Here is a 26,465-nt window from a genome sequence, read left to right as displayed (position 1 = left end):
TAAATAAGGATAGATGTGAATGCCATTTAATAGATGTGAATGCCATTTAATCTGACATGAGCAGTATCTGGAGCTAGACACTTTGTAACCACCTTAGATCTTTTAGATCTAATGTTAATAGTTTCTTTGGGGACTGAGAGTTAACAGATTCTGAAGGGTCAACATCTTAAATTTTGGAACTTTCACATACAGATTTAGAAAGGAAAGATCTAGAACTGGTCTCCATGAAGACTCCTTTTTTGGTACCAGAAACATTCTGGAATAGAAGCCTTTGCCCCTTTGATTTAATGGTACTGATTCTATGACTCCTAGGGTAGGTAAGTGCCGACGAATTTAAGGAATACATTCTGTTTAGTTCAGAGGGGGGAAAGAAACACTGCTAAAAGGAAATAAGAACGTTCCATTTTTGTTGTCCATCTCACCTTCATTCATTGCTCCGACCATCGGTTCCGACTCGGCCTAATTTAAAAGCTCGAGAGCTTCCATTGGCTAGAGGCTATGCCCTATCCCATGATGCACCGGGAATAATACCCAGATCTTGTTTGCAATAAAAGACATAAATATCAAATAATAACAACTAGAATATATCAGACCCAGAAGGGAATCCAAGACTCCATAATCCAATTAGAGATAAAAGTAATCCGCCCGATCCTCCAGGAGCGAAGGAGGGGGAAGGAGGATGGGATGCAAGAATGAAGGTGAGATGGACAACAAACATGGAACGTTATGGCGAGTACATAATCTTCTTAATGTTATGTTGTCCTATCTCGCCTTCATTCATTGCTGGTTGTCGAAAGTGTCCCTAGCACCTTCTTTCTTGGGTAGCTCAAGGAGAATAAACTCTTCAGAACAGTGGACCCAATGAAAGCCCTGCTCCAGGTGGCCATCTCCACTTTGTAACAGCACATCAAAATAATGGGCATACTTTCTCCAAACTAAAGGGGTGGCGTAAGCCACAAAACTATGGGCTAGGCTTATAAATGCCCTCGGGCAGATAGCCTAGTATGAACCTATGAACCTATAAAGGTATGAGGCCTGACCCATGTGGTCACTGCACAGATCGAATCCAAAGGTAGTCTGGACTGGAAAGCAAAATAAGTTGAAATAGCTATTGTGGAATGGCCCTTCACTTTGCCAGATAATTGTCTGTGATAAGAACTGTATGTAAATGAAATACAATCTGTGAGCCATTTTGACAGTGTTACTTTAGAAGCTGGCAATCCTTTCTTTTGATATGAAAAGAACACAAACAATTGGTCCGATCTTCTGAAAACTTTAGTCCTATGCATGTAGAAGCATAACTGCCTATGTACATCCAACTGGTGTAATCTATACTATGCCCTGTTGCAATAGGTGGGAAAAAACACTGGTAATTTGATATAGTGGTTTAGATTGGTCTCTGAGCACACTTTCAGGAGAAAGGAAGGATTAGTACATAATGAGACCCTGTCTTTGTGAAAAATTATGTAAGGAGGATGTACAGAAAGAGCTTGAAGTTCAGATTCTCATCTAGCAGAGGTAATAGCGACTAAGAAAAGTGTCTTCTATGACAAAAATTGTAAGTCATAAGATAATACTGGTTCAAAGGGAGACAAAATTAAGGATGAGAGAACGAAATTTAAATCCCATGGGGCTGGAGGCTCTCTGACTGGGGTTCTCAGCAAAAAGGTCCCTTTCAGAAAGGCCTTACAGAGTTTGTTGGACATGACTTTGAGCCCCATTTCCCCAATGTGAAAATCAGAAATAGTGGCTAGCTGGACTCTAATTGTAGCTGCTGCCACAACCTCATTAAAAAGTTTTGTGAGAAATTCTAGTACTGCTGTATTGGGGGCCATAAAGGGATCTATATTGTTTTTGCAGGCCCAGTGTGAAAATCTCTTTCATTTGTTAGAGTTAAGTTTCCTAGCGGCTTATGAGAAGAAATCAATATATATCTAACTGCCGGGGAAATGTCATGGAGCCTGGCTATCTGTAGAACTGCAGCAGCCATACTGTGAACTTTAGGGTCTGGATCGATGGGTCAGCAGGTCTGGAACTGGGTCCAGTGACTTCCCTGGAGGGGAAATCAAGGCAAAATAGCTGCTGCACTTGGTGTTCATGGACGTGGCGAAAAGGTCGCAGCAGGGGTGGCCCCATCTGGGAAAATCTCTTCCGCAACCTCTTGTTTTAGGGACCACTCATGTGGCATCAGAATGGCTCTGCTGAGTTTTGTCTGCTATCACATTGGATTTCCCCAGGATGTGCGTTGCTTTCAGAAACCGTTGAGAAGAGACAGCCCATTGCCATACTCATTGAGCCTCCCAGCACAGGGGATAGGATTTGTTTCCTCCTTGTTTATTTATGTACCACACTACTGACATGTTGTCAGTCTGATCTGCAATAGTTCCTATTGGCAGAGAGTCCTGGAATGCTTGCAATGCATAGAGCACAGCGCTCATCTCTAGGATATTGATATGCAAGTGGTTCTCGTGTTCCTGCCAGATGTCTTGGACAGTCTTTCCCAGATAATGCCCCCCCCCCCCCAACTGATCTGAGAAGCATCTGTGGGCAGTGTGGTTGTTGGCTGTGGAAAAATGAATGGACCACCCACAGATAACTAATTCGTTTTGAGCTATCACCATAGGTCCTTCCTGCAGGACTCTGTGATAATTATCTTGAGAGATGGGTAAATTTTGCATGAACCATTGGGGAAAAAGTAGCCATTGAAGAACTCTCATGTGCAAATGGGCTAAAGGTACTAAAATGATTGCTGCTACCATGGTGTCCAGTACCTTCAAAACAGTCCTTGCGTGAACCTTCTTTTTGGTTCCTTATGACCTGACAATGTAGGGACTAAATCCTCTCGGGGGTAAGTTTGGCAAACATTTCTCTTGACTCTAACTCTGCTCCTAAGAAAATAAGATGCTGTGAAGGCAACAAGGCAGATTTTTTGAAATTTATTGTAATGCCTAGCTTGGCACAGAGGTGAATGGTTTCATCCCTTGCTTGAACCAGTAGATGCTTGAAGGTGGCGGTCAAGAGCCAGTCATCTAGGTATGGAAACACATGGAATCCTAGATGCCTCAAGCAAGCCGTGACCACTGCCATGCATTTGGTAAACACTCTGGGGGCTGTAGTGAGACCAAAGTGCAGGTCTCGAAATTGGTAGTGACTGGCTATCAGCCAAAAGCACAAATGTCTCTGGGATTGCCTGTCCATTTTTATGTGGTAGTACGCATCCTGGAGATCTATTGAGCACATCCAATCATCTTTTCCCAAAAAGGATAGTATTAACTGCAGTGTCACCATCCAGACCTTTGATCTCTTGATGGACTTGTTTAATCTGCTGAGATCCAGTATGGGTCTCCAGTCCCCTGTCTTTTCTGGAACTAAAAAGAACCTTGAGTAAGTTCCGGATCCAATCTGGTCTACGGGGACATTTTGGATGACTCTTCCTTTCTAGCAACGTCCGAACCTCTAAAGTTGCAAGGTCCCTTTGACTGGGTGGAATGTCTGGGACGGTACATTCTCCCAAAAGAGGAGAGGAAAAGGGTATGTAATAACCTGTGGATATGATCCTTCATACCAATTTGTCTTGAGTGATTTCTAGTCAGGCGTTTGGGTACAAGGACAAGCGTCGCCTGACTGCCTCCAGAGACTGACAGGTGGGCCTCCATTCAGGAGCACTGAAAGGGCTTCCCAGGGAAAGATTCCCTGTCACCCCGGTTCTGCGGACTCCCTCTGCTGCGAGGATGGCATCTTCCAATGTTACTTTCTCCTCTGACCCTTTGGGAAGAGTCACCACATGCATCAGGAAATACTCTTTGGGATTTGCGGAACCACATTTTTCCTACTCTCTGACCTTTGGGATAAGGTCTAGTGGGGGCAAAAAAACAGACTCCAACAGCAGACAGAGTTTTTCCCTCCTGTTCGCGCCTGGTAAAGGTCTCTAACTGTTGGCCTGAACTATGACGAACCATCAAACGGGGCATTAGTGAAGGAAAACCTGAAGGGTTCAGTAAAGTTACACAGATGCATCCAGGAATGCCTTCTTACGGAAATTCCTGAAGCTTCTGCCCTACTCGCTCCATTGGCTGCATATGAAATCAGCCGCATGGAGGAGTTAATCACAGAATTTAGGGTAGAGACCTGAGAGAAAACCTTATCTGAAACCCCAGCAGCTACAGTACCCTGCAGGGTATCTCCTCACTCTTTCAGGTGATCCCTCTGAAGTCTGGAAAAATGGGTCAAGTAATTCAGCGATCACAGTGTAAATGCCGCTGACAAGAAGGTACGCTTTCCATACCTGTCCATCGTACAAGAGTCAGTGGATAGACAGATGAGGAAGCTTCCAACAATTCCATCTTGGTGCCTGCCGCCACCATCATCGCATCTACTAGGACGCGTTTTGTCAAAAACTCTGTGGGAGCAGTAATGAACTTGTTAGGCCTCCTTGGAACAGGATCCACTGTATCGGGAGAGACCCACACCTTTCGAGCAATAACATTCATTAATTGGTCAAAGTGAGGAGACACCCAAGAGGCAGTAGGGCGAGACCCAAAACATTCCAAGTACACCGACTCGTCCTTTGAAGGATTGGTGAGCTTCCAGCTGCCCCTCTGCTTAAAAACCTCCAGGATGTCTGCAAATGAGACATCTTCTGAGGGGGATCATGGGGATCCTTCTGAATCATCCAGGTCAGTATCTGAGGTGATAGACTCATCCAGGGAGTTTATGTGCTTCCTCTTACACAACCTCTTCCGAGGGACCTCCTCAGAGGGGTACTCTGGGGAAGCTTCGGAGGAGAGTGTCTCATCCACAGAGGTTTCCTGGGGCTCATGGTCTCTACATTTAGGGTGGAGCGATGGTGCTGAGACTGACACAGGAGCTTTTGGGGGAAGAGTACTCAAACCCAAGAGTGGAGCTGTCGGAGGTGACAGCATTCTCTCCATCAGCTGGAAAGCTCCCCTCACCCCGCTCCGAGGATGTCCCCTGCTCTGAAGAACTGAGAGACTGGTCGTGAGGCAGAATGGTTGGCTCTGAAGATGATGTAGGAGCTGAGCTCAACCGAGTCGAAGCCCCGAGAGGAAGAACCAGCTCGGATGGCTGTCCAACCCGACTCCCCTCCCCGGACCAGAATGAAGAACGTTGGCTCCTAGACTCCCCAGATTCTGACAGAACTGAGGTAGTCAGAGCGGATGTCAGGACCAACGATTCTGTTGGAGGTCTCGGTTCCAACGCTTCCACTACTATCGGGCTCGAGCCCTCTGGCTCTGAAGCCACCGATCGGGTCAGAGGAGGAATCAAAGAAGGTGATGGTGTCAAAGTCAGCTCTAGTTCCTTATGGGTTGGAGTCGACAGAACTTTTGCCAGAGCCAGTGTATGAAGTAGTCTCCTCACCACCCACTCTACTTCATCGTCAGACAGGCTCCTGGAGGAACGGAAGGACAAGGAAGGTGATCTCATCCTTTCTCAGAGTGGAGATTTCAAGGTAGGAGTAGTTGGTTCCAAAACTGGGGACCAAGTCTTGACCTGAAACTCTATCATTTCTGTGACCACAGATGGAGCCGAAGAGGTAGCCTTTTCGGAGCCAAGAGCCCTTGGTTCCGAGCTTGGAGATTTTGCAGCAATGTTTTTGGCGGGTTCTGAAGTCGGATTGATGCTAGAGTTCTTTTTCCTGATTTTTCAGATTTAGAGGAAGAAGGAGGAGATTGGGAAAAGGTTTGGAGCTCTAAGACCCTTCCAAAGCCTATGAAAAAGGAACCTTAAGTAAGCCTGTCGCAATCAACTTGTTCTTGTGTTCAAGAAGCACTCTACTACTGAACGCATGGCAGAATGCACAAGATTCCTGCAAATGGAGGGCACTCAAGCAATAAACGCAACTGGTGTGCCCATCTGTTAGAGACATCTTTTGACTACATTTGTTACACTTTTTGAACCTAGACTGCTTGGGTTCTTTCTGATCCTGAGACATAAATGAGCACAACAAGATAAAACTAGTCTAAAGCCTTTTTTTTTTTTTTTTAACTTGTTACCTCACAAGTAAACAAAATACCACAACTCCTACACTAGGCAGGACAGTCTAACAGGAAGTAGTAAACTATAACAGCTATAGCTACTGCAACGCACTGCAAAAAACTAGGCTACAAAGTATAGACAAGCACAACCACATGCAGGAGAATATTGACAGAAAAACAGATTCTCCTTGCGACTAAGGGAACACAATAAGGATGTAGGAAAGCAGCCTTCTAAGTTAAACAGGCCACTAGGACCCCTCTAACTTAAACAAGCTCCTTAAGGGGGAGGAAAGTTCTCTAACTAAAAATGAGCTTGAGGCAGGATAGGGAACTATAATGATACAAGGGGAAGGCCTGATGAGAAAACGGCGATGGCTAACAACACAGAAGTACAGAGAAAACACAGACTACAACTCCTAACAACAACTAACAAAGGCCTAAACAGAGATTAACAATCAAAAAAGTGAAATATTAGCTACAAATACAGAAAAAGAAGAAACTTAGCCAAGAGCCAGCCAGAAGTCACCCGATCTGCTTGAGCGACAAACGAGATCTGGGTATTATTCCCGGTGCATCATGGGATAGGGCATAACCTCGAGACAGTGGAAGCTCTCGAGCTTTTGAGTTAGGCCCAGTCCGAACCGATGCTTGTTTCCGAACTCAACCACCAATGAATGAAGGTGAGATAGGACAACAAACATTATTTGTTTCCAATGCCAACTCTATCCCTCTGAATCCACTTTTAACACACAAGAAACTGAAAGAATCTCTTGGCAAAGGGAAGGTACAGAGCTGATTGCTGGTACAGATTTTGTGAGATAGGGGCAGAAGGGCGTGGGGGGAGAATGTTTGTATAGTCAGTCTGAAGTAGTAGACTGTCTATTTTTAAGAAAATATCTTGTTTCTTGTTGTTCTCCTCTTCCTATATCTTTTTTTTGCTCCCTGTTTGACTTGAGAAGGCAGGGGTTGTTTGTTTTGTTTCTTAGATGGGAGAGAGGATCTGGAAGATTTGTAATGGGGGGGTGAAAAATTCTAGAAGCCCCCTGTATTAATTGCCATGTCTCGTCAAAATGTTTAAGGCCCCAAGAAGCAGATGAGCCAAACAACCTCCTTAGCTAAGAGTGAATTTACAATTTTACACATTACATCATCAAAATATGTTTCATTATGTACCCAGGCACATCTCCTAAATACTGTAGCTGTAGCAGTAGCAGCAGCCCTAGACACAATCATACACACTCCTTAAGGCATGTTTTGATACCTGAGAAATGTCAAAAAGTACAGTTTTGTACCTACCATAAATGTAGATGTTCAAAGATCCACATTGCTGCAGTCCTTACATATGGGTAGTCCGCTGTCCTCGGTCGGCCCGAATACCAAAGTATTAGGCTGACGTCGGTCAAGGCGCTTAAAACTGACATCAGGACGTCAGGGTACAAAAGCGCATGACCGACGTCATTTCCTCAGTCTTTTCTTGCCCCAGATGTCAGAAGGCCCTAACAAGACAGGCCAAAGCCAAAAACCAGCAAAACCCAACCAACCACCCGTGCACTAACCATATTTACAATATGTACAACACAAACCACACCACCACCTTCAACAACAGAGGGAAAGGAGGGAGGTATTGGACTGCAGCAATGTGGATCTTGAACATCTACATTTATGGTAGGTACAAAACTGTACTATGTTCTTCATCTCACATTGCTGCAGTCCTTACATATGGGTAGAATCCCAAAGCAGAGGTAAGGGAGGATGGCAAAACTATAAAGCATTAGGAGCTGCCAACATGCCTTGTAAAATTGCAGTTGCAAATCCAGCCCTAGATTTAGAGTAAAGTGGAAGGTGGTAATGCTTAGAGAAAGTATGCACTGAACTCCAAGTAGCTGCTTCCAAAATATCTTTAGTAGCCACCCCCCTTAAAAAGCTGTAGAAGTGGCAGTAGCCCTAGTGGAATTAGGCCTAATCCCAGCTGGAATCTCCTTACCATGATGGGAATAACAGAAAGCAATACAAAAACCAATCCACTTAGAAATAGTTTGTTTTGAAGCAGGTTTGCCCTGAGAACCCAAAGCAAAAGAAACAAACAACTGCTGAGACTGCCTGAACCCTTTAGTTCTGCTCAAATAATATCGCAACTGTCTGTGAATATCCAAAGTGTGCAAAATCTTTTCCCCTTTATTTTGGGGGTTTGCATAAAAAGTAGGCAAATGAATAGTTTGGTTTAAAGCCACACTAGAAACCACTTTAGGCATAAAAGAAGGGTTAGTACGCAAAGACACCCTATCCTTGTGGAAAATTAAGAAAGGCTCAACTGCCATAAGGGCCTGTAATTCAGAAACTCTTCTCGCAGAGGTAATGGCCAACAAAAAAGCAGTCTTCCAAGATAAATATTTCAACTCTGCCGATGCTGCATGCTCAAAAGGTTGTAGAGTGAGTTTCTCCAACACAAAATTGAGATCCCAAGCAGGAGTAGGAGCTCTACATGGGGGTCTTATATTCTTTGCCCCTCTAAGGAATTGCTTAAACAAAGGCTGAGAAAATAATGGTGGGTCACAGTCATAGTGAGCAGAGATTGCTGCAGCATGAACCTTTATAGAGGAGAAGGACAAACCTTTGTCCAATAACTCAGTAAGGTATTGAAGTGCCACACTTAAATTAGGTTTAGAAACATCAAAGTCCTTTGCTGTACTCCAAAATAAAAATCTCCTCCATTTATCTGCGTAAACTTTCCTTGTACTAGGCCTTGTTGTTGTGGAAGCTGAGACCCTCCAGGGTTTAAACCAGAATATGCCAGGCTGTCAGATGTAGAGAATGAAGTTTGACATTGAGTAAATGACCGTTCTCCTGAGACAGCAGGTGAGGAATCGAAGGCAAAGGCCATGGAGGCTCCCGTACCAGACTTCTCAGTAATGGGTACCAGTGCTGTCGAGGCCAATCTGGAGCTATTAAAATCATGTTTGGCTTGTCCTGTCTGACCTTCAGCAGTACCTTTGGGAGGAGAGGCAGAGGTGGAAAGGCATACACGTGAAGATTGCTCCAATTGAATGAGAGAGCATCCACTTTCCAAGCTGAGGGATGAAATCTTTTTGTGCAAAACTTTGGCAGCTGGTAATTTAGTGGAGAAGCGAACAGATCTATGTCTGGAGTTCCCCATAACACTGTCAACCTCTGGAATACATGAGGATCCAATTTCCACTCGTGGGGATCCATAATTTATCTGCTCAACACATCTGCTAAGGAGTTCTGTGCTCCTGGCAGAAACCTTGCCTGAAGATTTAGCTGTAAACTAAGAGCAGTCTCCCACAAAATCATTGCTTGTCTGCATAGAGGATAAGAATGCGTTCCCCCTTGCTTGTTGATGTACCACATGACAGTTGTGTTGTCTGTTTGAATCAACACCTGCCCTGGAAGAAGTAAATCCTTGAAAGCTATCAATGCAAATTGGACTGCTAACATCTCCTTCAAGTTGATATGTAGATGTTGAAGTCTGGCAGGCCACGTGTCTTGTATCCATTTTCCATTTAGATGAGCTCCCCAAGCTTTGTCTGAGGCATCTGTCGTTAAAATCTGACTCGCCTCTGGCGGGTCACAGAGAGTCCCTTGTTTAGGTGACATTCCTGAGCCCACCACAAAAATTCCTTTTGAATGCAAGGTATTATTTGAATGACAGTGTCCAAATCTTGGCAGTGCTGTGTCCATACATTCTTGAGATACCATTGTAGCTTCCTCATATGCAGTTTGGCATTGGGAAGTACCAGAATACAAGATGCCATGAACCCCAAGGCTTGAAGGACTGTCCTTGCAGTCAGCCTGGACTGATGAGACAACTGGTGGAAGTAAAGAGAAAGATTCTTTTGTTTGTCCGGGGTCAAAAAGGCCATCTGGGATGCTGTATTCAGTCTCACACCCAGAAAGCACATGTCCTGAGAGGGTACTAGACTGGACTTTATTTCGTTCACATAATACCCCAGGCATCTTAACACTACCATCACATACTGTAAATGATGAAGAAGTTCGTCCTTTTCTTGGGCCAATATCAGGCAATCGTCCAAATAAGGATAGATCTGTATTCCTCTTAGCCTGAAGAAAGCTACCACTGGAGCCAGAACCTTCGTGAACACTCTGGGCGCAGTAGATAAGCCAAAGGGCAATGCAGAGAACTGATAATGTGAAGTCTCAGCCCGAAAACGCAGAAACTTCCTGCAACTGGGCCTGATAGGAACATGAAGGTAAGCCTCTTTGAGATCCAGAGTCACCATCCAGTGATCTTTGCCCAGCAGAGGTAAAAGCTGTTGTAACGTTAACATTTTGAACTTGGGAATGTCCAGATATGTGTTGAGGATGGATAAATCCAAAATTGGTCTCCACATGTTTCCTTTCTTTGGTACTAGAAACAGGCGAGAATAAAATCCTAGGCCCACTTCTGGCAGAGGAACCGTTTGTATGGCCCCTATTTGAAGTAGTAAAGAAATTTGTTTTGAGCCTCTAGTCTTTGCTGAGGAGGAACGTCCGGCATGCCTTTGAAAGGAGGCAAGGTATGGAAATAAAACTTGTAACCCTGGTGTATGATATCCAATACCCATTTGTCTTGGGTAATCAACATCCAATTTTCCTTGAAGAGTGCTAACCTTCCTCCCAAAGGTGCTGCCAGGCAAGAAGGATCTGGCAGCTGAAAAGTAGGTCATTGGGCCTGTTTACGAAAGGACTGGCCCCTGCCCTCACCGAAGATTGTGCAGGTGAACTCCTGTTCTAGGCCTGAAAGAACTCTGAGCTCTGCCCCTACCACGTCTAGATCTACCCCTAGACTGAGAATCATAAGAAGGATACGTCCACCCCTTAGCAGGCCAATTCCTACTAAACTTCGGAGGCTGAACTTGCAAAAAATCCTTAACAGCCTGCATAGACTTAGCCTTGTCTTCCATTTTCTTCAAGACTGATTCCACAGGTGAACCAAACAACACATCAGACTGCAAAGGAGCATCCAAAATCCTTGTCTTAACATGGTCAGATAAATTCTGATCCTTTAACCAGGCGTGCCTACGAAGAACTGAGCCAGTGGCAGCCACCCTAGACGAGGCCTGCACAGCATCAAAACCACACTGTAATGAATGCTTACCCACTTGTTCAGAGACATGCACCAAATCTTGCAACTCTTTACACTCAATGCCTTCCGCCAGAGCATCCACCTTAGACTTCAATTGAGAAAGAAGAAAGTTTTGATATTTCAACATATGAAACTGGCAATTCAAAGCCCTCATAGCTAAGGTAGAAGAGGTATAGACCTTCTTTCCCCATCTATCCAAAGCTCTGGCTTCTTTATCTAGAGGAACCGGATTTTTTACAACAGAGGCCTTGACACCCTTAGGTCCCTGACTAATAGTTTTTGGGTCCGCCCTAGGACTCTTATAAAGATATTTATGAGCCTCAGGCACCCTGTAATACCTATCCGGTTTAACAGGAGCAGGAGGCAGAGAATCAGGATTAAGTGAAGCCTCTGCAAACACATCTTCCACAACATCCAGAACAGGGGGTATAGCCAAGGGCCTATGTTGGGGTAACAGCAAAACTCCTAAGCCTTTTCCTAGAATCAGAGAAGTCCTGACCTTCCCACTTAAAATGTTCCCTCATAGAATGAAGTGTCTCTGAAAAAGAAAAATCCTCTGGAGGAGAAGCAGAAGGAGTGGAATCATCTGCATCAGAATCAGAATAAGGAGAATACTCCTGCAAGTCTTCAGCTGAAGACTCTGAAATATCCGAAGCCTGCTCAAAACTTCCCAACTCTGGCTCCACCCTAGGCCTCTTATCAGGAGGGGACATAGAACCTCTAATCAGAGTAATTAAATCTTCTGCCATTTTAAGCATATGCTTCTTAGGCACAGACCCTGCTGAACTAGGAGTGACACCAACAGAAGCTGAAACTGGCCTGCCTCTGGGAGAAGCCTTGGAAACAGAAGGAGAAGGCCTAACCACCCTAGGAAGGGAGGGGAGTACAGTAACTTGGGAAGCCCCATCAGCCTGACCTGCCTCCTGAGAGACCACCTCCTGCAAAATCAAAGTCTCCCCCTGAGACTCCAGAGAAGTCTCCGTCGGAACCACCGGTTCCACTGAAGCCTCTAAAGAACCGGCGTCCGGAACAGACAACTCATCTTGCCTGGGTTTAACTGTTTTGTCTTTGCGCTTCTTCGCAGAAGCGGGCGCCGGAGAATCCGACGGCATATTATAATTGCACCGCTTCCCAAAGACCAGCCTAGCACAATCCAACCTTCGCTTAATAGTGCGTTTATTGAACCTAGCACAAAAGCGACACCCAACAACGTCGAGCTCAGGCCCCAAACAAGGAATACACAAAGAATGATAATCCCTATGCGGTATCTGTTTCCCACAAGAAATACAGTTATTCACTTTTTCTGACATCCGGTAAAACACTGAGGCAAGAAAAAACCAAAATAATCCCCAACGGGGTACTTAGCCAACTTGGATTCGGTCTGAAACTCCGAATTCGAAAAATTTCAGAATGCCGAACGGCACTTGCAACGCTGCTTCTGCATCGGACCATGCGGCAAAAAAGACTGAGGAAATGACGTCGGTCATGCGCTTTTGTACCCTGACGTCCTGATGTCAGTTTTAAGCGCCTTGACCGACGTCAGCCTAATACTTTGGTATTCGGGCCGACCGAGGACAGCGGACTACCCATATGTAAGGACTGCAGCAATGTGAGATGAAGAACATCCAATGGAATTCAGACAGGCACTACTTTTAAGGGAAAGCGTAATAGATGATTCTCTCAAACTGCTTGTACTACACTAAAACTTTTACATATGAGTCTGATAGTTTAGAATTCTGTACACCAAACTGGACAAAAGAATTCTATTACCAAATCTATTTAATACTTTGCCTTCCTTGTCCAAAGGGAAAAGACTGAAGGACACCAGGAGCAAGTTCCCAGGTGGCAAAGATGTGGGTATGGCTGGAGGGTCAGACCAGAGGTGGGAAACAAATGCTTGTCAGTTTGAGAAACTTCATAAAGCCTATTTTCCTTTTTGGGGTACTGAAGGTTGGGAATCAGGATTGTTATAAGCAGCATTAAATACAGCCTCCAATGTAATGGAGGAATTGTAGTGAAATGAGGGATATCTACTTGTAAAATGTCATAATATGTCCTTATTTCAAAAAGAACACCCATTTGTTCCCATAAAAACAGCTGATTCATCTGTCTATAGTCCAAAGAAAAGGAAAATTCTTCCAAAGGAGATTGTGAGGACCAAATTTCCTCTGAATCAGAGAACTGGGCTTGAGACTCTACAGAAGCCCTGTCCCTGTCTGTGTCAGAATCTTCTGATGGCTTCCTCATGAATGTTTCTGCTGACATTTCTTTCAGGTAAGAATTTCTGAGTACCAGGATTATCAGCCTGTAACAACTTCCTAGGTAGGGTAGGAAAATCACCTTTGCTAACAGACGCCATGTTTTCAGATGAACCATGTTTAGCCTTTTGTTTTTTCTTTACAGGTATGGCTGATGACAGACTCAGAGAAGGTATTTTTGTCCCAACAAGACATCTCTTTCCCAGCTACATCAAGCAGCATCCATCAGAGTGTCTCCTGGACCCAAGAAGAGATGGTTCCATGACTGGATCAGACACTAAAACAGATGAAGAGAATGTAGCTGACCCATGGTTCATTCTGGCTGAAAGAACCATGCCACAGGAAGCAGGACAGGTAAGTGAGTGATCTAAGGAACAACTAATGGTTACTAGTGTTTCAAACATCATTGGCTGTGGAGTCATGGGCTGTTTGGTAAGTTGTTTTTTTCTTTCTAGGTACCACGGGTGACAGACTAGTAGAAGAGGAGCAAGAATCCATGCTGTGACTGAGCAGCAGGCGTCAGATGCAGAAATAGTGTTCACAAGCAGCACACTTAACACTGACATGCACACTCCCATAAACAAAGTAATCATTAGTAGTACATTAAAATCCTGTCAGAAATCTCTTCTCACTAAAATTCAGTCTGACAGAAAAAAATGGCAGTAAGTTGTCACACTAGTTCCTGCCCAAATAAAATACTTTTACATAAAAAAAACATTAAGTTTACACAAGCAATGCATTTTCTCACTAAAACAGCCCTCCAAAAAGCCATAGTTAAAAACTGTGTTCCCTGATAGGAAACTTCTGATATTAGAAAGATGCAGGGTTTCCCAATAGGACAATACCACTAAAAAGCCCTAATAAAATTATCATTTTTAAAAGGTTAATATTCTGTGTGGAAAGGTTCCCACCGGGGACTTACCTACTCAAGATGAAGCTGAAGGGTGGCTGCTGCTCTTGTGAAGCCTCTGAAGAATCTTCACTCTTACTAATGACTTTCCTTTCACAGGGCTGCCCAATCAGCAGTCACAGTAAAGGTGTGGAGGTACTCTGAACTTTTAGAAGCTGGCTGGTTGTTGTGTCTTGGACAAGACACAACTCATGTAGCCTAAACACTGCTTGCAGCAGAGGCAATGATGAACATAGGTTCATAGATTAGTACTAGGCTAATTGCCCTTGCGGGCCATTTTAAGCCTAGCTAATTATCCCATGTGAGAATCTAACCCTGCACTTTGTGTCTGCAAGGTAAACACCTTAACCATTCTGCCATCCTCCCACCCATGTTAGGTTTTCCACTTCAAGAATTTGTTCAAGCATCAGTATATACTAGCATGACTTGTCTTAGAGATTCTGGGGCTCATTGATGTAGTTATTCCTGCAGTCCCATTTACAAAACATCATATGAGATGGTTGCAGTTTATTGGAACCAATATAGGGGCTGCCTACAAGATAAATTTCATGCTTGTCTGCCATTACTCCCATTCCAGATGTGATGGTCCTATTCTCTGAACTTAATTAGAAATACTATTCTCTCTTACTATTCTCAACACATTCTTACTGCAAGTGCTTTTCTTTATGACTGCAGAATGTATCTGGATCACCTGTCTGCACAGGAGCTTTGGATGTTTTCCTAGAAAAAAATGCATATTAAGCTCCTTAATCTTCTGTCAGTTAACAAGATCTTACAAGTATTCCTTCCTCAGCTGAACTGTCTAACAGCAGGTGGGATATAGGTTCATAGGTAGGTACTAGGCTATCTGTCCAAAGGCATTTATAAGCCTAGCTGGAATGTGTTGGCTTTCGCCGCCTCCTTAGATTAGTTCCCTGTGCCTCTGTCCAGCAGAGCCACTGAAGTGATCCCTGGGGTAAACTTTCTGTTTCCCATCCACTTGTCAAGGTTTCTCTTGAAGTGGGTTAGCAAGGAGCTCTGCCTGATGGAGATTGGAATCTTGTTCCAGAGCATGGGAAGTCTCCGGGACAGGAATCTATCCCTCCAGCATGTCCTATTTATTGCTGTGGTGAGGTTTAGATCCCTGGAGCGTGTAGCTCGAGGGGATATGGTTTTCTTTAGGTGGAGCATGTCCATCAATTCTGGGTGGGACATGGCCTTGTATGTCAGGCAGAGATCACCTCTGAGTAGGTGGTATGCAACCGAGTACAGCTGGAGTTTCTTCAGTCGAGCTGCATAGGGCATCTGTTTGAGGCCAGTGATCCTCTTGGTGAGGTACTTCTGTGGTCTTTCCAGTTGTTGCAGGTGTCTTGTAAGGTACATCCCAAATGGGGCATTGTACTCTATGATGGGTCTGATGAGTGATGCATAGAGGGGCCCAATGACTTCTTTCGATCTGGATGCAAACCCTTTTGCGATTAGGTGGGCCACATAGAAGGATTTTCTAACCAATCTGGCAATGTGATTATCAAAGGACAGGTTACTATCTACTTGGGTCCCCAGATCCCTTATTACGTCTTCCGTATTTAGGGGGCTACCACCTATGTGGTAGTTTGTGGGTACTTTGTTTTTTCCAAAGGGGATGACTATGCACTTTTTGGCATTTAGCTTGAGGCCATGGTTTTGACACCAGGTATCTGTCTCAGTGAGACACTTTTGGAGGTTGTCTGAGTCAGCCGGAGAGTCAATTATAGCCCCTAGTTTGCAGTCGTCTGCGAACTTGGTCAGCCATAGTCCTCCTGTGCTTGCCTGTACTGCTGAGAAGTATATGCCGAACAGGAGGGGTCCTAGCACTGAGCCCTGGGGAACGCCACTTGTAACCAGTTTAGAGTCAGACCTAGCTCCCGTAACTCTTACCATGTGGATTCTGTCCGTGAGCCAGTTGGCAACCCATCTCATGATGTAGGGGTTTATGTTCAGGCTGGTGAGCTTGTCTATAATACCTGAGTGGGGAATGGTGTCGAAGGCCGTTGCGAGGTCTAGGTAAGCTGTGTGGACCACCTTTCCCTCGTCTATAGCCCTTGTAACTGTCTCAAAGAAGTCTACCAGGTTTAGGAGGCATGATATCCCCTTAACAAAGCCGAACTGGGTAAGGTCCAGTGTTTGGAGGTTTCCAATATCTCTGTTAATGAGATCCATGATGATGCGCTCCATAGCTTTACAGACCAAGCTAGTCAGGCTTATAGGGCGATAGTTTCCGGGGTCTGTTGTGGCTCCACCTTTGTGGAGTTGAATAACCGTTGCTGTGTGCCACTCTGTGGGCACGTAGCCTGTGAAGAGGCTGAGTTTAAACAGTGTGTTTAGGTGAGGGGTTAGTTCATCTTTGAGCTCGTGTAGGACGCAGCCTGGGACATCGTCCAGTCCCATTGATGCTGTGTTTTTGGCTTTGGAGAGGGCTGTTTTAACCTGAGTGTCTGTGATTTCAAGGACACTACATTCTTCTGGTATAGTTATGGGCCCTTTTGGGGGTGAGAGGGGGGTGAGGTTTGCAATGAACCTGTCTGCCAGGATGTTGGCTATACCTGTCAGTTCAGTGTATTTTGTGCCATTCTACACTAACTCCGAGCAGATCTGAGAATTGCCACTTAGATTCTTGACATAGCTAAAGAATGCCTTGTGGTTATCTTTGGAGTCCATGGCAATTTTTCTTTCGAAACTAGCCTTGGATGATTTTATGAGGGAACATAGTTTCTTGCTGATACTTCTTGGGATTTTACTCTTTTCTGTACTAGTTTCCTTCTATTGTATAGCTTGTTTATGGCAGGGGTCCACCAGACTGGTTTCTTTTTCTTGGAGGAGTGAGTCTTGGTTTTGTTTGGGATAGCACGATCCATGCATTCTTGTAGGTACCCGTAGAGTGTATTAGTAAAGGATTTTGCAGCTTGGACAGCGTTATCCTTTAGCATGGGGCTTTGAAACTTCCCACCTCAGTCTTAAGTAACATGAAGTTTGCTTTTGAAAAGTTTTTCACTGTGGTTTCTTTGACCGGGGGTGGTGGTGGAATCTGGATATCCAGAGTGATTAGTTTATGGTCAGATCTAACCAGCGAGGGATTGACCTCTGGTGTGGAACACTGGTCGCCCATGTTGGTGATGACCAGGTCCAATATGTCGTCACCTCTGTTGGGGTGTTGACCAGTTGATCCAGGGCATTTGAGTTTATAAATTCTAGGAAATGTTGGGCAAAGGAGTTTGTACATGTGTAGTTCCTCCCAGTTAATGTTTGGGTAACTGAAATCACTCAATGTCAGGGTGTTTGGTAGGACCTTTATGTTTCTCAGTGTTTCCAGGAATGCGTAGTGGTGGTCCTGGGACATGGTGGGTGATCTGTAGCAAGCTATTATTTGAATAGCAGTTTTGCCCATTGTTAGTTGCACATGGACGATCTCTGAAGCATAGTGCTGTGCCACTAACCTGGAGGTGTAGGTATCCTTGATGAATATGGATACTACCCCGCCTTTTGTATTTCGGTCCAGGTTTTGCGGCCGAAATGTATGGTATGAGTTGTAGCCTGGTAGTGCTGGGGTGCTCTCTGGAGCCTTAAACCAGGTTTCTGTTACTGCACATATATTGATTTTCTCCATTCTGAGGAGTGCCTCAAGTGCGTGCATTTTGAGGTTTAGACTTCTGGCATTGAGTAGCATTACCCTCAGTTTTTTGTTACTTGTGCTATTTACGGCGGTGTGGTTGTCTTTTGAGCCTTGCCTAAAAAAGGCACTATGGGGGTGGCAAGAGCCTTGGCCAGTATTCAAAAGCCTAAGGGTGACAGGTGCAAGCTGTCTCTAGCGAAGCAGCGTGGCTTGTCAAGCATGTCATCCCAGGCTGATAAACACTGGATCCCCTTTGAATGACACCAGAAGCTTAGCCAATTGTTGAAATTGATAATTTTTTCTCTATACTGTGGTATCATTCTTGGTGAGGGCAGGATGCTACTCAGGGTCATACCAGCCTGGGCTACGTGATCAGAGAGCTCCTCCATGTCTCTTTTCATGTAGTCCAGGGAGGTACGGCTCAGGTCATTCACACCAACATGGACAATGAGAGAGTCATATTTGTACTTGTTTTGGAGTGACCTGAGTGCTTGTGTTATGTGGCAGATCCTGGCACCTGACAGGCAGCTAACAGTAACCTTCTCCTTGTTCCGCCTAGTGAGTGGGACGTCAGTGTGCCTGACTATAGAGTCAGCTATTACTAGTGTGTTGGGTATGTTATTTTGCCTTAAGAGCTGTGATTGTGTGGCACACTGGTTTTGCGAAGTATGTGTTTCATGGTTTGTGTTGGGGGGGTGGAGGTTGTTTGGATGTCTGCTTTGGAGGTCTCTGTTGCTTTTTCAGATTTTTATTTAGAGCCTCAGAGTATGTTTTCGTGTATTTATGTGCGTTTTTTGCCGGTGCTGGTTTCATAGGTCTATGTGAGACTGGTGGTGTGATGCAAGTAATTCCCTTCTCCTCTTGACTGCCTGGTCCAGTCTTGGGTTGAGAGGGCTTAGCCTCCAGTTTGGCTGTAAAATTGCATCTCTCGCATGTATTAGTGTTTGGTGGAAGGAGGAGAGGGTTGTCTGTGTACATGAGGCAATTGTGACATTGCCTCAAAATGCCCAGATTCACCGGTTGGACCGAAGATTACACCTGAAACTGCCCTTTGGACATGCCTGGATAGGTACAGTGAACTGTTTTACTGACTGGCTGTTAAGGTCAAATAGAGACCCTTGTCCTTCTCTACAGTATAGGGGGGTCTAGTGCTAAGGTTTATTAGTGCTTGCTATGAGTTTTGAGCAAGTGCCAGTATGAGAAGTGAATGGTTTGAGTGCTTAAGTTGAATGTTTGTCTAGTTCCAAGGGAAAAATTGAAGAGTAGACTTAGTGGAGCTGGGAATAGTTATACCCTAGCTAACCGGCACTGCCCGACACGCAAAACTGCACAAATGCGGATTTTATAGCAGGGAAATGAAAGAGAGAGAAATTAGCCCAAACAAAATGGCCAATAAACTACTAATTTCTGGGCTGAAATCACTCCTCCAGGGACAGATATTTTGCTCAAAGCTCCCTCTCCCACAGTGAACAGAGAAACTTCCTTCTATCCAAGTAAGGTATAGGCAAACACAGAAACTTGTAACACAGGCCTGAATTCAGCACTAACCTGAAAACTGGACTATACTAGCTTAGAAAGGCGGGACAACAAGTAATTTTTTTTTTCAGAAAATAAAGCAGATACAATAAAAAAAAACACTTTAAATGCACAGAAATGGCTATCACACTTGAGTGTGTAGCCTAAAACAGTTAAACAGGTAATTTAAACACAAAAATGACTTTGTTAAAATGCAGGCAGTAAAATAAGTACAATATGTAGCTGAAACAAGCTTTTTAAATCACAGAAACTCTAGAAAATCGGTGTTTTAGGTGGAGTTAGCTAAAGGCAGCATGAAAATGCAGAAAAATGATACTTAATCACTCCAAAGTCTCTTTTGTCTCTCTGCTGCTGTAGAACTCTGCAGGGCACCAGGCAGGAGCTTGCTGAGCTATATACTAGCACAAAAACCTTGCAAATGCGGGTTTTATAGCAGGGAAATGAAAGAGATAGCAATTAGCCCAAAATGGCCGATAAACTAATTTCTGGGCTGAAACCACTCCTCCAGGGACAGACAGGCTGCTCAAAGCTTCCCTCTCACAGTGAACAGGTCTTCTATATTTATCTAGCTCTACTCCTCCGTCACAGGACTTTCAAGTTTCAGAAGAAAAAGATGAAAATTATTCTGGTGGGCCTTGACTGGCAATGTCCGATTTGGTTCCCCCTCCTCCAGAGGCTATACACAGGCAGTCCTCAACACTTCTTGGATCAGGCAGCTTTTTTTATTTTCTTCTGAAGGACAAACACTCTCTCAAATCACAAGATGTTGAAACTTTGTGTCTGTACTTCACCAGGTTTGATGTCTTAGATCTGGTATCAAAAGTGTATTAAGAAGTCTAAGTAATCTATCAGGGTCACTTACTCGGCTAAGAGAAAATGCTTTACTCTCCATGCTACTGCTAAAGCTTTTGACCCATTTATTTATTTGACACTCAATGTAGTTTAAGACTATCTGCTCTCCTTTTCAAAGGCAGATCTGTAATTTGTTATGGTTAAGGTTAATCTATCTGCTGTCTCAGGTCTTCATAAATTGACATAAGGTAGACGATAGATGTCTAGTTAGACATTATGTGCATATTCCTTAGTAGTTCACATCACATTAGGCCCTTAAAAAGCCAACTGTTATAGATTAGGACCTTAAATTTGTTTTGCAGAGATTATTTCTAAAGCTGTTCAAATGCTCGTGTTCATGTATAGACAATGTTCATAGGTTCATAGGTTCATAGGTTCATACTAGGCTATCTGCCCAAGGGCATTTATAAGCCTAGCCCATAGTTATGTGGCTTTCGCCACCCCTTTAGTTTGAATAAAAACTATGCCTATCATTTTTCTGTGCCTCTGTCAAGCAGTGACACTGAAGTAATCCCTGGGGTATATCTGCGATCTCCCATCCATTGGTCAAGATTCCTCTTGAACAAGGCCAGCGAGGTGCTCTGCCTCACATGTACCGGGATTTTGTTCCACAGCATAGGGAGTCTCTGGGTGATGAATCTGTCCCTCCAGCACGTTCTATTTATAACCGTGTCAAGGTTTAAGTCTCCCGCCCTTGTGGTTCTGAGGGATCTAGATTTTTGAGGTGAAGCATATTCATCAAATCTGGGTTTGACATGGCCTTATATGTCAGGCACAGGTCACCTCTGAGCAAGCGGTATGAGACTGAATAAAGCTGGAGTTCTTTCAGTCGGGCAGCATAAGACATATTTTTGAGACCCTTTATCCTTTTGGTGAGGAACTTTTGGGGCCTTTCAAGCTGCATCAGGTGTCTGGTCAGATACATTCGAGCGGGGCATTGTACTCAATCATAGGTCTAATGAGTGATGAGTACAGGGGACGATGACCTCCCTTGATCTAGATGTGAATCCCTTCATGATCAGGTGGGCGATATAGAAGGTTTTCCTAACTACTTTAGCAACATGAGTGTCAAGCGAAGACTACTGTCAACTTGGGTCCCCAGATCCCGATGACTTTTCTGTGCTCAGTGGATTGTCACCTATATGGTAGCTAGGGGTAACCTTGTTTTTCCCGAAGGGTATGACTATGCATTTTTGGCGTTTAACTTCAGGCCATGGCTCTGGCACCAGTTATCCGTTTCTGTGAGGCCCTTCTGGAGGATATCTGTGTCAGATGTGTTTTCGACTATGGCCCAGTTTGCAGTCATCTGCAAACTTTGTCAGCCATAACCCTCCTGTGTTTGCTTGTACTTCAGAAAAGTAGATGCCGAACAAGAGTGGACCCAGGACTGAGCCCTGTGGGACACCACTTGTGACAGGCTTTGAGTCTGACATGGCTCCAGCAACTCTGACCCTGTGGGTTCTGTCAGCTTAGCCAGTTTGCAACCCATCTTGTGATGTATGGGTTTACATTCAAGCTGATGAGTTTTTCGATGATACCTGAGTGGGGTATTGTGTGAAGGCCTTTGCCAGGTCGAGGTAGGCTGTATGGACTGCCTTTCCCTCATCAATGGCCTTGGTGACTGTCTCGAAAAAGTCAACCAAGTTTAAGAGGCAGGATCTGCCTTTGACAAAGCCAAACTGGGTTGGATCCAAAGTCTGCAAGTTACCTATGTCTTTATTTATGAGTTCCATTATGATCCTCTCCATGGCTTTGCAGATAAGGCTTGTCAAGCTAATGGGCGGTAATTTCCAGGGTCTGTGGAGGCACCGCCCTTATGAAGTGGGACCACAGTCGCGTCGCCACTCCTTGGAGTGCGTATCCTGAGGTGAGGCTAAGATTAAACAGCTGTCCTAACTGTGGGTTTAATTCCTCGTTGAGTTCATGAAGCACACAGCCGGGGACACCATCCGGTCCCATGGATGCTGTGTTTTTTGCCTTAGTGAGGGCAGTTCTCACCTGGGCGTTGGAGATGTTTGGGGCCTACAATCCTCTGGAATAGATATCTCTCCTTTTGGGGAGGGAGAAGTTTGCACTGAACCTGTCAGCCAGTATGTTAGCAATGTGTGTAGGTTCAGTAATTTTCACATCATTTTGAACTAATTCTGAGCATATCTGGGAGTTTCCTCCTAGGTTTCTAACATAGCTAAAGAAGGCCTTATGATTGTCTTTAGAGTCCTTGGCGATTTTTCTCTCAAAATTTGCCTTGGATGATTTTATGAGAGCTCTTAGTTTTTACTTATAATGATCAAAGGTGTCTTACCTTTCAAGGATTTTGCTCTATCTTGTAGTAGCTTCCTCCTTTTGTTGTAGAGCTTGTTTATGGCTGGGGTCCACCAGACTGGACGCTTGCCTTTGGTACAGAGAGTCTTAGTTTTGTTTGGGATTGCCTGATCCATGCAGTCCTGTAGGTGCTGGTAGAAGGCATTTGTAAGTGATTCAGCGGTTTGAGTAATGTTTACCACTGGCTCAGGGGCCTTAAAGGAGACCACACTAGTTTTTAGAAGTGTGAAATCGGCTTTTGAGAAGTTTTTCACTGTGGTCTTTTTTGTTTCAGGTGGGGGCGGGATGAGGACCTCCAGCGAGATTAGTTTATGATCTGATCTCACCAGTGAGGGGTATACTTCCGGTGTTGAACATTTTGATCCCATGTTCGTGATGATGAGATCAAGTATGTTTTCACCTCTTGTGTTCCAGGTAACTCTTCCTGTATATATTTCTGAACTTCAAGCTTTGGGGTGTGAAGACCATTTTCCTCATAATTCATAAGGCTAGAGTTCCTTTTAGACCTAATCCAACATTTTTGCCAAATGTGGATTTGGAATCTGTGCTAAATCAGGCTATTCATTTTCCTGTTTATTTTTGTGCTAAATATTTTTGACTACCTAATACTGGAGAATTTGTGTTTAGATTGCATATCATTAGGACATGCACTCAAACAGTGACTTCTATATATTGTTTCTTCCAAAACAAACTGTCATCTCATTTGCAAAGAAATGTAGGTTACACCATCAAGGAACAAATTCTGACAAGTGGCTTAGCCACTGCATTACTAAGTGTTGCCTCTGGGAAAGAAGAAACTTACAGACCATATGAAAGTTCATTCTACTCAAGAAGTTCAGGTGTAATCGGTTTGCATCAGAGTGGACTCAGTTCAGGACATACATACTGTTGCAATCTAGACTGCTTCTCACATATATGCGAAACACTGCAATGTGGACATTTAGATAGCACTGATAGTTTCAGCCAATAAGTCCTCAGTGGCTTTTTATAAGCTATAGTCCACCTCCAGTTTGGGTAAACAGCTCAGTAATCACCATGAAGAAGACTGTCATACACAATAAAGCCTGAAGGGGACAGGTAAGTTATCACTTGAGATGGGTAGTGACCAACCTGCCATTCCTCAAGTGGTAATCTTTGCGTTTCCCTTAACTCTTTAATTTCTGGTCTGATTTTAGGAAGGAATTGGGAGGGGGGGGTGGACCCTCCTCTTATTTTATTAATGATTTTCCAGTGATGAAAACATCAGTAAGGACGATGCAAATGAAAAATATGTTTCATATAAATAATTGTTAATAATTCTTCACCAACGTGATATTTACTGTTTAAAGAGATCTGTAGAAGTCTGTGCTTGCTTAATGATACCACCTCAAGAATTTAATATACAAGATGCTATAAGTATTATGTAGTTTTTTTAGATAGTGTTTTCATAAATGCAAGAATAGTTGATAAGCAGCATTACAAATGCTGAAGTTACTCTGAAAATGAATTCTGAACAGTAAAAAACCTAGTAATGCCACTCAGCAGAATAAAAAGAAAAATATATATATATTCATTTTGAGTTTGTTCATTTTTAACTACCAAAAAATGTATAACATGTGCCAGCTAGTTCAGTCCCTTGACAGCAAATGTCACTGAAGCGTAAACCCACTTACCAATCCTGTCCAACTCCCTTGTTAGGGGGACAGACAGTGGAACTCTCCTTAGTGGCTGCTGCCACCACTGTAGAATCTACTGCAGGACACTGCTCCCAAAGGGCCTGTATTTAGGGTAATTAGAATTCTTGGGGGATTCTAGTGGATTGGTTCAACCATGTCTGGTTCCTTCCATGCCCATCAGAAAACCAGGTCAACCAGTTCATCAGTGTGAGGGGCTACCATTCAAGGATCTTGCCAAAGGACACATCTTCAAGGGAGGACTTGGGGCAACCTCTCCCCTTCATCAAAAATAATGCATCTTCAGTGAGGGACTCCTGAGGGGAGTCACTCACATCCAGGTGCCCCCAACCCAAAGGTCAGATTGGGGATGGAGCAGTAATCACATGGGAAGAAAGAGAAAGTCCCAATCCTCCAACAAGGGAAAAAACACAAAATGAATGTGTCATCAGCAGCTTCCTCATCATTATGTTTATGTTTGCTTCAGAAAGGCTCCTGGAGGACTGCACTGATCCTGAGGATGACACTGTATAAGAAGGTCTTGATATCCTGTGAAAGGTCTTTTCCCATGGGAAAGGTGATTTGAGCCTGGGGCTTATTAATTCCAGAGAGAACTTGGACCGAACAGAGGAGTGGGAGACCTACTGTAACCTTGACAAATTCTTGAGATGACACCAGATCCAATAACATGGGGGTTTTCAGTACCAGACAGTAGGAGCTCAAATGTTCCTGAGAACATTTTCTAGAGGGGTCCTTTTCCTTTTGTCTCTTTTTCTGTTCCGTTTCTTTTGTTTTACTCTTCCACCTTTACTCTTATCCAAAGTTTTTCTTGCTGACAGGGGAAAACTTCTCCCACTGTGTCAAGAAGTAGTCCTTTAAGTACACGTCTGATGCACTTCTTGGTAACTACATAGCTCTAAAAGCAGAACAGATAGAACAGTCTTCTTCCAGATGTGACACTCCAAAACAAAACACACATTTTGTGAGAAGATCCTGGTTGGTGATTTTATGCCTGCAAGAAATGCTGTTTTTAAAGCTGGATGGCTTCTTTGCCAGCTTGTAAGTACAGGGAAATAAATCCAAAGAATAGCTACAAACAACTAAGTAATAATAATAACAGCATTTACTGCAACAACAGCAACAACAATCCATAATAAATAAAATACAGAGCAAGTCAACTATCTGACCCAAACACTTAATGACCATGAAAATGAAGGGAAAACTGCCATAAGTAGTACTAATTAAATAGCAAAAGATTTTTTTTTACAGGGGAGGTAGGAAGAATAAAGAAGAATAACATCAAAGAGTAAAAACCTATCCCAAAGGAAAAGTAAGATGAGAAATGCTCACTTATCTGAAATTTACAGCAAAATTCTACCACTGAAGGTGATTTATTTTTGCTTCTGAAAAAAGATGTATGCCCTTTTTCATTAAATTATTGGTGTCACTAGTATATTGGTCTATGATCATGCATGTAGTTTTCTGTATGTGCACTAGACAGCTTTAAATATTATGTGTGAGGAGGGAGATTCAGAACATTGTGTGAAGGGGTAAATCAAACCTATAAATAGGGAAATACCTCCAAAGATAGGTAAATCAAACCTGAAAATAGGAACGTTCCTTCAAATTAGGGACAGTTCAGAGGTCTGCACATAATATGACAGCAATAATATAAGAGCATAAAATGTGAAGCAGGTTTCTTGTATCTTTATAGTATGCTGGAAAGATATGCACATGAAATATTTTGTCATGCTGGTCAGGAACTGATTCTCTGTCATGGAAGAGTGAGAAGACGGTGGTGCTAAACATGAGCAACACTGAGAAAAACAAATATCAAAATTATTGAGCATCCCAGTATGTACTGAAAATCAAATAAAATAATTAATCAAAACAAAAATGCACACAACAGTCCATACAATAAGCGCTATTGTTCACAAAATAAGGTGAATATCTTCAGATAAAAATAATCTCGCCAAGGTATATTTTTATAAACTAGGAAATACTACCATCTAGTGAGCAATCAATCCAGTTACAACAAATGCATATAAAATGTTAAATAACCTGTGATAAGTTGTGGGAGGGATTGTTTTTATCTAAAGATGTTCATGTTACTCGTGTGAATGAAAGCGCTTATGTCTTTTAATTACATTGTATGGACTGCTCTGCAGTGTCTGCATTTTTGTTTTTGTTTATTTTTTATTTATGCA

At 43.6% G+C, this 26,465-nt stretch overlaps 1 protein-coding gene across 4 annotated transcripts in view; it reads right to left on the bottom strand.

Annotated features, from left to right (window-relative positions):
- The window catches only part of EFCAB5 (EF-hand calcium binding domain 5), a 1,692,224-nt gene that overhangs the window by 119,453 nt on the left and 1,546,306 nt on the right, over nt 1-26,465 (bottom strand). The window lies entirely within an intron of this gene.

Source organism: Protopterus annectens, chromosome 13.part0 (assembly GCF_019279795.1).
Source record: "Protopterus annectens isolate FY-2018-M chromosome 13.part0, PAN1.0, whole genome shotgun sequence".
Classification (NCBI taxonomy): Eukaryota; Metazoa; Chordata; order Ceratodontiformes; family Protopteridae; genus Protopterus; species Protopterus annectens.
Note: the sequence above shows the minus strand (reverse complement) of the source record. Positions and strands in the feature narration are given on the sequence as shown.